The sequence below is a fragment of the Gallus gallus genome, chromosome 3, assembly GCF_016699485.2.
Source record: "Gallus gallus isolate bGalGal1 chromosome 3, bGalGal1.mat.broiler.GRCg7b, whole genome shotgun sequence".
NCBI classification, from domain to species: domain Eukaryota; kingdom Metazoa; phylum Chordata; class Aves; order Galliformes; family Phasianidae; genus Gallus; species Gallus gallus.
In genome coordinates this window covers 82436612-82448576 of record NC_052534.1, presented here as the reverse complement: position 1 = coordinate 82448576, position 11965 = coordinate 82436612, and the positions used below count along the sequence as shown (strand labels likewise).

Genomic DNA, 11965 nt, shown 5'->3' with positions numbered 1-11965 from the left:
GATTTCTTTTATGAGAATTAAATTTCCAGACAGCCACGGGTTCAGCTTGCAGTGAGCAAGGTTCTGTGTGCAGTGATGAGAACAACCCCAATCAGACTGTAAAGCAACAAGCAGGTGCTGGGAACTCAGGAGGACTCCTTGCAAAGCCTCAGCACTGCACTGCAATCACATCCCGTCCCTCTGTCCTTCTGTGCCCAGCACCACCAGGCTGCCTGCTTTGCTACCTTCTGCTAGCATTTTTGGACGCTGAATTAATCGATAGAGGTATTAATGAAAGAACCGTATGCAAAGATGAATAGGCCCACCTGACCGGCCAGAGGCTGAAAGGCGCTCCACAGTCAAAGGAATACCATAAGCAAACCTACTGCTGACAGCCTGCTTTGTCACTCTCCTAACAGACTTCTGCAAAACAGGTGCAGGTCTAACTTTCAGAGGGGAGGCCACCTTGGGTTCTGAACAACTATCTTGAAGCTAAGATGAAAGTTTTCTTCACATTCAAGTTTCTTTGTTTGTTTATTTATTTATTTATCCTCTCCAGGGGAAGGCAAACAGAAGGCAAAGAAGAAAATGAGTTTTCTTCTCAGACAGCCGATCGCTTCGGTTCGGAGAACTACTGAAAACAACTGCTTCTCAGGCTGCACACTGCACTTGTCCATGGGAGACTGAAGTACGCGGCATCTCTCCCCCTCTGCATTAAGACAAGCGGCTTCATCACAGCCCATTTACTTGTATTCTGCTCTGATACACTGCCAGAAACCTTACAAGAACGTTGCCCGAACAGGGCTTCAATCAACCACCGCCAGCTCGCGTCCCGCACCTCAGCGGCCCCTCAGCCGCCCCCCGCCCACCCCCTGCCCCGGAGTACCCGAGCCCCGGCAGACGGTGCCCATGGCAGGGAGCCCTCCCCGCCCCCCGCAGTTCCGTGCCCGCGGTCCCGCGGAGGGGTTCCCGGGGGAATCGAGCTCCGACGGCCGAGATCGGGCCCGCGGGAGGTTGAGGGCCCGCCCGCGAACCGCCGGCTGCCGGCCGCTCCCCTCCGCCCCGGCCCGGCCCCGCGGAGTCGCGGGAGGAGCCCGAGCCGCGGCCCGGCGGGGCGGCAGGGGGAGCAAGAGCCCGAGCCGGGCGCGGCGGCGGGGCTCCGGCTGCCAGCAGCGCCGCGGGAGCGACTCCTCGGAGCCGGAGGCGGCGCGGATAGCCCGGCGGGGAGCCGGGGATGCGGCGGCCGAGGGCTCCGCCGCCGGCGGCTTCTACCTCCGCCTAGCCGCGAGATCGTTCCTGCAGAGGCGGCCGCGAGGCTGCGGCACCGCGACCCTCCGGCACCCGCCGTCCCTCGGCGCCGGGCGGCAGGAAGCGGCGCGCGGCAGTCTCCCGGCGGCCCCCCCTCCCCGCCCAGCGCCGGCGGCGCGGGCCGCTCCGGGAGCAGCGGGCGCTGGCGGCGGATGCCCGCGCTACGCCACCCCGCTGCTGCCGCGGCCTGGACTGCGCTGCGAGTGGGAAGCGCGGGCGAGGAGGCGACGGCTGAGCGGCGGGCGGCGGCGGCCGCTCCTTTCTGTCCCAGGTCGGTGCGGGACGGCGGCGAGGGGGGCGCGGGGCGGCGGGCCGGGGACGGCGGGAGCGAGGCGCGTCGTCCCCCCCCCCCCCCCTCCCCGCTCCGCCTTCCGACCCCTTCCGCCGGGCTGCGGCCGAACGGCAGCCCCGCGCCCGCCGAGGGCATGGCGGGAGGGGGACTTGTTTGTGCGGCGACCCTCCCGGCCCCCGCGGCGCTGCTCCGGCCCGGCCCCTGTCGGTAGGGGGGCGGTGGGCCCGCCTCGCCCCGCGGCCGGGAAGTTTCGGTGCCCGGGCAGCGCTCCGCCGCCGCCGATTGTTTATCGCTCCGAAAATAGGTCAGGAATAATTTCCACCTCGTTCCCTCGGTGAAGTGCCCGAGCGGCGGCCGCCCGGCCGGGCTCGCCGCGCCCGCTCTGGGAAACGCTGCTGTCTGTCTGCCGGGAGCTGGAACGATAGTTTTTATTTATTTTTTTTTTAATGTCTTCGTGTAGTGCGGAAAGTTGGCGGCCGAGCGCTGGGAGCAGCTGCCGGGTGTTTCCTGGTGCGGCCCCGTCGGTCCGGGCTGCTCAGCGGCCCTGGGAGCAGCCGGGCCGGGAGGGGGAATGACCCCGCAAAAGCCCCACCAGAACCCCACCGCCACCCCGGCACGGCCCCGCCGTACGCACAGCGCAGCGCTGGCGGCAGAACCTGCGCGGGCAGCGGGTGCTCCAGGGCAGCTCTGCTCTATTCCGAGAGGTTTTTAACGTTTTCCGTAGGACTTGCGTGAACGCCTTATTGCATGCTTATAGGTTACAAGCGTGCCGCTTGGAAGTTGCATAACATAGGCGATTTGAAGATACAGTTTGCGGGATTTACAGTCACACGAATGCTGTGGCTACAGAGGTGTTCAGGGCCTTTGCTCCTTGCAGTGGATTTGTCTGATTGAAAAGTAAGCGAACTTTCTGTTTTAAGCCTTCTGGTTTTACCAGGTGACAGGGTGAAAGTGGCCTTTATGCTTTACCAGGGTTTGCTTTAAGAAGCGCAGCTGCCTTATTGCTGAGTTACGTGTGGGTAAGGCAAGCAAAAATTCTGCTTTTTGTTTATTGGGCTGATCAGTAGCAAATGCTGCTGGCACGATCCACGCTGCTCTGTACTGCTCTGCATTACATTTCAATCCCCTGAATGTCTTACGGAGCGTTTTGATGGTGGGGAAGAAGTGCTTGGCCCTTGCTAAAGGAAAGCTGAGCTCTGCTGGAACGTTATAGCTTTTTCAGGATGTTGGTTTGTGGAAGAGCAAATTAAGTGTTTCAGCGTAGTTTGTATTGTTCCGTTCAACAGTTCTTTGCCCGTTGACACTGAAAACGCTGTTTTGCAGGTAGTGAGCCAGGCTGTAGTTGGATTTTTCTATCTACTCAAACTGAATGAAACAGAATCGTCACCTCGCTCTGTTTCTTTGACCCTGGCAGTCGCAGTGTGAGTACCTGCATCTGACACGTCACGGATCGGCTGCAGCTCTGAGCCCATGCTTTGGTGGGTGCCTCTCATTCTTCCCCCTCTAAGTAGCATAGGTCGATTCATCAGCTCTCCTTCAGTAATCAGTAAAGATTATATTAGAGCTCGTTCTTTGGCATGGTTTAAATTTGCTTGATGTGGCGTACAGCCCTATAAAAACTGGTCATTCACAGCAATATGCGAAAATACTGTATTAGTAAAAGTGATTTGTTATCTTCACTTTAAGCTATAGTAAGTATGAGTGGCCTGGGTAGGGTTTGGTGTGTAATCAGTAGTAGTCAAGTGAATGCAGCAACCCAGCTCTCAAAACTGATTCTGAGGATCGTGCCAGACAACCCGGTACGTTTGTTGATTGAATCTAATTCCACTGCTGTAGAATTTAGTTCTGAGTTCAGCAAAAGCCCAACGATAACATCTTGTATTCTGTTCGGGCTGCAGAAGAAATAAGCCTCAGTGTCTGTTCCGAACCCACCAAAGCCCCCATGCAGATAAGCACAGTAGTTTTGTTCCAGATCTTGTCTCTAGGACTGTCTCTTGCATTTTATACCACGCAGAATAGTGAACATAGCTCCCAAGCAGAAAAGAGGGGTGAAAATCCAAATTCATGCTGCTGGATTTACTGTCATCGTTGCCAGCCCATCAAGCAAGGCTGAGCCTCTGCTGGACTTGATTGTTGTGGTTTATGATGTTGTTAATACACTGTAACAGGATGTTTCTGTAGTGTGGTGCAAGCTCCTCTTTGACAGTGTTGGCTATGGGTGGGCACAGCGAGGAAAGCAAATGCTGGCAGGGAGGTGAAGCGGATTGATGTGAATGGCAACGTCTTCAACTACTGCAGGTAGAGAGACGTGGGAGCCCTGTCACAGCTCTGATTCTCGTAGTACTGTTTCATGTTCTTGAAGAGAGGTTAAATGTCTGTGCCAGGCTGGGAGACAGGTACCTAAATGTTCATAGGTGTAATGCTGAGTGCTGGTGCCTTTGTCTATGGGTGCTGTCCTGAATACATGTGAAAGTTAAGCTGTTAACAAAAGTGGATCTTAATGTGAGAATTATAATAAATTGTTAGGGGTTCTTACTACTGTTGACTCTGTTTCAATATTTGACGTTGTTATTGATAGAAGCTGGCGCTTCTCATTCTTGCTTGTTAAATGATTCATCCTCTCCTTTGTGTATTCTGTCCTGCAGCCTTTTTGTCCTTTTGCACCTGCTGGTCCCCAGCCACAGAAGGGCAGCCTTGGTAGGATACACTCTGTAGTTAACCAGGGTTGAAGTGTTGCATTTGCATTGTGTGGGATTTCCTCCCTCCCACTTTCCTCCTGATGGAAAAATACAATCTCACGAGTGCTTTCCATTGCTTTCATGACAGGGGAGAGAAGTAGCATCTGTGTATTGACCAGTAATTGTTCGCAATGGGTATTTATTCTGCGAGCCTGCTGCTGTATGTCAGGTACCTCTGACAGGCTGTTGGCACAGAAAGCACGTAGCCAAAGTGTTCAAGGGGAATGCAAGCACGTTCCATCTCTTTTCTGGTTAAACTATGAACACAACACTCATTTAATTATGAATTAAATTCATAGGGTTCATTTTTCCTTTGAAAATGTGATCTCTTAATGAAAAGTGTGTTGGAATGTGTTACATGCGGGATATAGGAGCCTTCAAGATTTTGCATCTTGCTGGTTTAAATCAGGAGGAGCAACAGACTGTATCTCATCGGTCAAATGCACTCAAAGCTGCTTTTTCTTTTCCCTATGAAACTTTCTCCAATCGTACTGCTTCCGAGTAGATGCCATTTCTGCAGCAAAGCCACACAGAGCATTCATGTGCCTTATGCTTTCAGTGTCACCAGGCACGTGCTTTTAAGTATTTGTTGATTTTGGCTCATTGTAGCCTTTTACTAAGCACATTGTGATGACGCTCATTCACGGAATATATCTCAAAGCATTGTGCATGGAAAGCTCTGTCATTGTAGAAGTATGAACGCAGCAGTTAAATATTTATGCATTTGTTTCTAGTGAAAGCTGTGGTATGTTGGTAACGACGCGTAGTTGGTATTTGTAGAAGTCTGTCTTACAAATTGTCTTCCTCAGAGAACAATACGTGGAACGTTTGTGGTAACACGAGTGTACAACAAAGGGTATACAAGAAGAAAATCTGAAAGGGAGGAAATAGTTTGCTGTAGTTTGAGGTCAGGGAAAAGTTAGGTGAGCGAACTGTGTTTACTTCAAGCAGGAAATCTGTGACAGCACTATTCTTGGAAAGAACAGGCGGAGGAATAAGGAGCAGAGCGAAGCCTCCAAGAGTTCAGCGTATAAGCAGAACAAAGGTTGAAAGTGTGACAACAGACTGAAATGGCTTCAGTTCTATTCGTGGGTTCTCTTTAGCGCTTTTGGATTTGGGGGCATTTTCAGTGCTCAGAATGACGGTCCTTTGTTGGAAGCAAAACATGAAGTCTCCCTTATCAGTATTTCTTACTAAAAATAAATGCAGAATTTCTTCCTTCCTAAGTTGCATGACTTATATCAGGAAAATTAAAAACAATCTTTTGCATGTTTATATTTTTAAAATGAAAAGTTACACATTTGTTAACTAACATTATATAATTTTATGTATGTATATTCAGACACATCTATTTCTATATATAAACCCCCTAGTTTGCTAAATCTCATTTATAGATCACCAACACCCTCTCCTCACTCAAATTCTTAGATTTAAGAAAAAATGCTCAGCATTTGTCAGTTGTACAGGAAGCCTTACCTTTAATTTCTTGTTTTTCTGATTCAGCTCTGCTTACTTACAGTCGCAGCCTTGTTCACTTCTTTTAACTTAACGAATTTGTCACTCTGATGTTTTACTGATCACGGCGTTGGTCATTTGTTACCTATTGTATACAGGATGTCAAACTAGATCAACTAACCCTACTTTCTGGTTATAAAATAAGTTGAACTCTCTTTTTGCTTCAGATGATTTTCTGAAGTTAGTAAAGCAAGTATCCCTTTAAGGATTTGAAGTTTTGATATCAGAATGACTCACAGTGTATCTTTTATCTTCTTTCTATTAAAACTCATGGAAGATATGTAGTACTACTTGCTCTCCTGCAGGTTTAAGAAGTGCTTTTTGTAGCAAATGCCTTCTTCCCAGGCTGTCAGTTCAGTTGCCACTTGATTTTTCTGCGTAATGTTTGTAGATTTCCTGGTTAAAAAATTGCAACTGACTATTGTGGATTAGAGTTGTGTCTTATATTAGTAAAGGTATTTGTATATCTAGTCATTTAAATCTAGCCTGCCTATCTGTCTGTGGCCCATCTAGCTTTCCGTAAAAGCTTTTTCTTTTTTAAATTTTCTAGGCAACCTAAGATTAAATCAATGATCAGATGATTCCAGAGCCTGGGATTTTATGTACCTCTGACCGTAAATCCCTCAGCTCAGTGAAATAAGTTGGTTCAAAATATGCTGCAGTAGCGCGGCTATTTGAGGTGCCACAACAATGGGGCGTAGGTAATAGAAAATCTGCATTTGCCACTTTTCGTGTAAAATGGCAAAGAGAGAAAGCCTTACAATAGCCGAGGTCAATACTAGACCTAAAAGAGGAAGCTGGGACCTGCACCTCCAGCCTTACGCAGTCATGTCTGGCTGGGCTTTTCCTACTGAAAGCCCTCGTCACTCAGGCAGAAACTTGGTGCCATTGGATTTAACCTGGCACTAATTTTACATGCTTTTCAGATATGATCCCTTCTGTGGAAAGGACATTGTGGTACTGTGATAGTAATTTGAATGTCAGCTCAGGCTGCAAATTACTTGTTTTGACTGTTGGCTGGTGACAAGAAGTTCGGACAGGTATGTACCTGTCTTTTGACTTGTGAGGTCTATGAAAGCTGGTGGAGTTTAGATGGGAAGATAAGTCTGGAGTCAGGATGATCAGCTTTGAGTTTGTCCCTCTCAAATGCAGTGACAAGGGTCTGTTTGAAAACTAATCATCCGTGCATCCACAGAGTAGGGAAAACCTTTGGTAACTTGGCTCCTGGTAGTTGGGCTTCTTTTCTCTGTGTCGTGTTATATTTAATAGCTGTTTTTCCTTGTTCCAACTGCTGCATATTTGAAAGGGGCATATAAGGAATTCAATGATTAAAAATGCTAGTGCGTAAATTTCTGACTGAATATGACAAGTAAATTGTAGGGAAAAAAAGGATAAACAAACACTGTTCAACATTACCAAAAATTGTTTACAAGGCAATGCCTTGTAATTGCTGTCACGGTTCAGGCTGATTCCAAAATCGGTTTACTGCTTTGTTTTGATGTAACCCTTCACGTCTCCCCATTGAAGGTGCTGAAGGTGATCATTAAGTTGGTGTTATTTTGAACACGTTGCTCCCTAGCACAGCAGTGCCATTTTGCGTTTGTGTCAGTTCTCCTCACAGCTCATCAGAGTCAGCGTTATTCTGTCAGGAAGGTGGCATGTGGGGAGGGACGAGGGGCGTCAAGCTATTAAGCTGTGGAATAAGCAAAAGCAAAACTCGATAGGGTTGCTGTATTCATGTATTTAAAAGGGACTCGGCGTGTAACTTCCTTTGGCACCGTGGTGGCAGGACAGTGCCGGCGCTGTGAGGGGCAGAGTGAGGCCTGAGTGCTGTGGACGCCATGGCAGGCCTCGCGCTCTGCATCTGTGACACGAAGGGGAAAAGCCCTTCTTCAACTAAAGGTGTGCTGTCATCTGAGGCTGTCAGTACCACCAGTCAGTAATCCTTTAAGCAGAGCATGGCTCTCAGCCTGCCCAAAGAGAGGCGCACTTGAAGCTCCTCACGCTTCCCAGCCCTTTGTGCTTCCTTCAGGAGAGGAATATCCCCCATCTGCCCCTCTGGAGGATTCACAGGTTGTTGTTTCTTTCCTTGAAACGCAAGCCTGTGGAGGAGGGGTTGGGACATCCCAGGAGAAGTCGGACTTAGGGTTATGATTGGCCTCTTGAGGCTATATCCTTTCTGGGTAGGAGGAGTACTTACATTGGCTCTTTTCTGCTTCCAACTTGCTTAGTTATTGTAAGGAAGGAGTGGAGGGCTTTTTACCTCTAAAATGACTGTGAGAAGGGAAAATTGTTCTACAATTGCTGCCGTTTAAGCGTCTTTGCTTGGCTCCTTTTGATGTGAAGAGAAGGGAGCTCTGAGGGGCTGCTGTCTCCCTGCTGCAGCTCCCCATCCCTTCCCCATCAGGGGTGGTGAGAGCTATTTGTGGAGCTGTGCTTTGAAACAGGATAAGGAAGTGATCTGATGGAGCTCTGCAAAAATAGATGATTCTAAAATGGTAACTAATTCATTTTAAAATGCTGTCCCACGGGCAGTATGTTGTGGGAGTGAGATACTGTGAAGATAGAAATGAGCACCTGGGATGGGAGCTTGTCAAGCTGCTGCTGGTGTTCTGGTGTAATTTCATGGGAAGAGATGGCTTGAATTCTTGCTGAGTTCCTGCTCATTTCTTCAGGGTTAGGTGTTAATATTGGCCTAACTATGAACAGATCTTTCTCTTATAAAGCAAATAAAAGAGAGCAAGGAGTGATCTTATTTAATTTGATTCTTCTTTGCTTTTCTGACTTCTATTTCTGTTGGGTATGATCTGGTTTACTCCGGGCTGCAGTGGTAGAAAAGAGTGATAATATAGACTTACAAAGGTTAGATGTGCTCCAAGTTGGTGCTCTTAGATTTGGAATTGAACAGGGGATAAGTTGCTGGAGATGCCATCTGAGGTTACAGGGATCAGTAGGGTTCTTCCTTACCAGGTCGCTATTAAGACAAACAAGCAGCAATAATTACACTAAACTGACATGGAGGTTGCCTCAATGTATGTCAGAAAACTGGGTGTATAAATAGTTTTAACGCGTGTTCTGGGGTACTTTTCCCATGACAATGTGAGCTTTGTGAGGTCAGTGCTCCCAGTGACAGTCCATTTAGCTGTCCTTCAACTTTATATTTGTATCATATAGCCAGACCTAAATTGCATTATACTAAAAGAAAATAGATTTGAATGTAAGGCTAATGCATGTTTTGTGTATCAAAACAGTTGCAGGGAGGGTCTTTGAAGAATCTTTGGTAAAAATCATGAACAAAGGTCAAAATAAGAAGGTATGACATTTCTCTAATCGGTATTGAGTAAAGGCAGTGAGCAGATTTCGAGAAGATGAAAACAGTGCTTTATATGTTCAGAATTATAATGGTTGGTTTTTTTGCATTTAATATCAAAGAAGCAATCTTTTAACTTAAATTTATGTGTAATAATGCTTGCCTCGATTAGTTTTGCTAAAATGGTGGGAAACTGGAAGCCAAACTGTAACAGAAAAATTAATATCAGAGTTTACGTTTTTATAGATATATTCCTCTAAAGTCAGCTCCAAGTCAGCTGACTTTGTGTTAGGTTATTAACATTATGTGTTAAAAAATAAACGAGGTTCTGATGCAGTACCCCCATCTGTCAATGAAATAATTTCTGTCTGCTGAAAGGTCCGAGCAAAGCGCCTGTTCTTCCATCTTGGCACATCCAGCCTGTCACCACAGATGGTGTTCGTGCAGGAGCTACCAAGGATGTGGCTTTGTGGCCACTGATCCTGGATCAGATTTACTGTCAGATTATGTACAGTAACTTTGATCAGGCAGGCAAACTATCACGTTTCTCAAGTTAATAAGAGTACACAATATATCATTTGTGCTGACTTAATGCCTACTGTGGGAGGAAAGACGGTAACTATTTGGCATGAAGCCTTCCAGTAAAAATCAACCTGTCAAATCTAAACTGTATTTACTGTCTTGTCAAACCGTGACCTCGTAGCAGGTATTGGAGCAATGACTTAACTCAGTAAAGGGTACTCTGTTTTATTTACAGAATTGCTACTTAAGAAATAATTCACTGAGCATGTACCGTTAGATTTCTTCTTTATTTCTCTTAAAATCAGAGATCTATTTTTTTAACAATAAATTTGCTTGTGCTGGGAAGGAAGTTGCAATAAGTGACTCGAGCATTATTCTGATTCATAAAATATGGCAGAGTAATGACAGCAGCAGTCATTGCAGACATTTTAACGCCAAATTCATTTGTACACATGAGACCTATTTTTCATTTCACTGCATTGCCTGGCACATGGAATTCAAAAAAGTGTTGATTTTCGTGCTTTATGAGTAGGAAAAGGAAGTATTTTTTAAGTACACTGAAGGAAATCCTTACCATACCCTTTATGAAGAACTTCTTCAATTGAGTAGAATCAAAATATTTTATCAAGCTCCCCTTTCTCAGTGTGTTAATTCCTACATAGTGCATCTTTCCTAAATTCTTAAGACTATTAGCAGGTGAATATATTGTTATATATTTTTATATATTGTATATATTGTTATATCTAGTTTGCTATTTAAGCCAAAATAGTACAGTTTGCAAATTTATTGTTGTTTAGTTTATTGTAGGATCATTATGTGCTTCTGATGTAAAGTTCAAGGAGACTTTTAATTAAATATTTGGAGAAAGCACTTAATTTTTCTTTTTGTCCCATCTTGTTCTTCTGAATATATTGTTAGGAAAAAATAGGTTGGTTTTATTAAGTGGAAATGATGAACAGAAGAAGTCCACTCTACTTGGCTCTTAGTGCACGAATGTGGTAACAGTTGCATCATTTTTCTCACTTGGCTGCTGGCTGGGACCAAAGGGCTGGTTTAGATGGAGCACCCATCCTGAGCTGCCAATTTTGTCATGGAGGTGCTGCATTTCACTGGGTCTTGATGGCAGTCACATTTCTGCCAGTTATTTCTTACCCTTTTAATCATAACTTTTCAAATGTGTTTTATATTTTTAGGAGAAGTCCTTGTAAAAGGCAAATAAAGCATTCAGTTTGGTTTGTTCGTGTTCTGTTTCCTCTTTCTTTATGAACTGCAGTTGGAAACCGTTGCTCAATTCCACCAAATGTGAAAGAGGAGAAAGTCTCTCAAGGATGATGTATAGTGTACACTGGCAGCTGAACAGGGCAGGCACTGCAGTGAATGCCCTATCTGGGAGGAAAAATACAGAAGTCAGCTGCTGTATGGTCCGTTTTGCAGCAGCTGGCCCGTTGCACTCGATATAGATAGGTCTGTAGTACCTGCAGGATGTGTGATCTTCTGCTTGGTCAAGGTGTCATGGCCAGATAGAGGGTTATCATAGTGGAGGGAAAGGAATGCATCTGCAGGAAAGCAGCTTGTTACTCTGCTGCTCACAGAAGTTTTCGTGTTAAACTTTTTAATGAGGAAGCTTAGAAATACCATGTCGTTTGTCAGGCAGACAAAGTGCAATACTAAGGTAAAAGGGAATAAGCCTAATAAGTGTTGGAGATGAATTATTACATCGCACACGTGATCTACTAACAAGGCAGAAGAAGAGAAGTAAGTGCAACATATTGATGACTTCCATGCTCGGTAGGAATAATCAAGTTGTCAGCTCAAAGTAGTGAGTGTGTTGTTTTTATCAGTGTCCTGCACAGCGGGCCAGTTATTGGTTCTAAATTTAAAGAGTAATATGGGAAAATTTGAATGGAGGTTATTTATCTAGTCCATGGAAGTGTCATAATTGTTCTGCACCAGCTTTGTTAGAAAAGGTGAATTGAGCCATGTAATGGCTGTCTGCAAAGTGGTACAGCCTCAGAGAACCTACAGGAGGAAGACTGTTGTTGTTGGGTTTTGCCCTCAGCCTATAATAGTCAGTCATTGTTTAACTATATTCAAGTGAGAGGAGATATTTATATTCAGGTATGGAGGACTGTGCAGATTTAAAAACGGTATAATCATTCAAATAACAAATCCTCATATAAAGCAGTCTATTCTGTTGGTTCTTTCTGAGTAGTAGTTCTTTTGTCTTTTTAATATTGAGTTAATTTGAATAAGGTATCCTAGATACCTCTACTTAACATTATGTTGGTGTTTTTTTCCTTG

The 11965-nt window shown here is 45.8% G+C and overlaps 1 protein-coding gene across 9 annotated transcripts in view; it reads left to right on the top strand.

The window, feature by feature from the left end:
- The first annotated feature begins 1405 nt into the window (after window positions 1-1405).
- Window positions 1406-11965, top strand: part of FAM135A (family with sequence similarity 135 member A) — an 80037-nt gene continuing 69477 nt past the window's right edge. For 3 of the 9 annotated variants that reach the window (XM_015284799.4, XM_015284798.4, XM_015284801.4), the window contains exon 1: window positions 1406-1558. The gene's annotated coding sequence lies outside the window, so the exon portion shown is untranslated. Of the gene's footprint in view, window positions 1559-1653; window positions 1884-1907; window positions 2477-2902; window positions 3058-5342; window positions 9146-11965 lie in introns of those variants that run through there. The other 6 variants (XM_046939216.1, XM_040697805.2, XM_046939213.1 and 3 more) reach the window with 5 other exon arrangements.